The following is a 1,308-nucleotide window of genomic DNA, read 5'->3' on the forward strand; positions in this document are numbered from 1 at the left end:
CTGTAGTATTACTGAAACTGAATTTTATAAAATTCTGCTAGATTGCAATTCTCTGTTGGACATTTTCTACAGGCACGGCGTTTTGAGTTGCCATTTTGGATGTTCCTGCGGGACTGTGTTGGTTTCCAAGAAAACTCCCCGGTGGTTAAAGTTTCGTTGCCAAAAGCGCAACCCCACAGATGGCACATTTTGCACCACCAATTTTGCTATTTTCAAAGGAACTTTTTTTTACCAATCAAATCTGTCTTTGGAGCAAGTGAGCCGGCCTGCTATGTTTTATTTCTGTCGACCTTTCCCTCGATATGCTTTTATTCACACGGAAATGAAGCTAAGTTCCAAAACTATCAGCGACTGGTTTCCTTTTATCAGGGAAAACGGCTAGCTGCAATCAGCACAATCATATGTATGAGCTTATCAGTTTCGTCTACTATCTCCTGTATGGACAAAATTCTGCTAAGTTTTCAACCGGGAATGAATTACTTTTTTATTTTCATTTAAATTTTCTACTTTGGTGGCAGTTCGGCAACATGGCTGATCAGTATGCAATTTTTGGCTGCGCGTACCTTGCGTGCAGGCATGTGCGCGTGCCACAGCAGATCGTACCGTAAAGCATTACCGAAAAAATTATTGATTGCGACTGTTTGTGCAAAGTACAAGCACATTCTGGAAAATAAAAAAAACAGACCACGTTTCAAATGAAGCAGAAACTAAAATTTGGGAGAAAATAGCCACCGAAGTAAATTGCTACCGCAGTAAATGCAACGTACAGAACTTCGGAGGCATTAAAGGTTTTATGAAAACCGAAAAAGGAAGGTGCGGAAAATAGCAGCAGAGGAAAAACATCAGGTTTTTGCAACTGGAGGAGGACCTTGCAAGATTCTAAAAAAAGATGCGTGCCATGACATCATTGTTTCGGTCATGAATCAAAAAACGATTTATGGACTTCAAAATGAGTTTGATGGTGATGTAGAACCAATAATTGAAATAAGTATAATATTTTATTGTAATATTAATACGTAGTTAGAGTAAAGCAAAACTTAGACCACACGTTTTGAAATAAACGAGTTGCGAAAGATACTTGGTACACTGCTTTTTTTTAATAGGACCCGAGTAGAGAAGAAGTTAAGGTTCAAGGTGCAATTGGAAATATTGAAGAAAATGCCCTAGCTAATGATAACATGGATTTGCAAGGTGATATTGTGTATGAATTGAATAATGAACAGTTAATCTTACAATACCATAATATTAAAATTATAACTTAAATGGTTTAAATGTAATGTGAACATAATTTGTTTAAAAAACTTATAG

Source organism: Dendroctonus ponderosae, unplaced genomic scaffold (assembly GCF_020466585.1).
Source record: "Dendroctonus ponderosae isolate FM_Combo_2020 unplaced genomic scaffold, Dpon_F_20191213v2 Dpon_F_20191213_5, whole genome shotgun sequence".
NCBI classification, from domain to species: domain Eukaryota; kingdom Metazoa; phylum Arthropoda; class Insecta; order Coleoptera; family Curculionidae; genus Dendroctonus; species Dendroctonus ponderosae.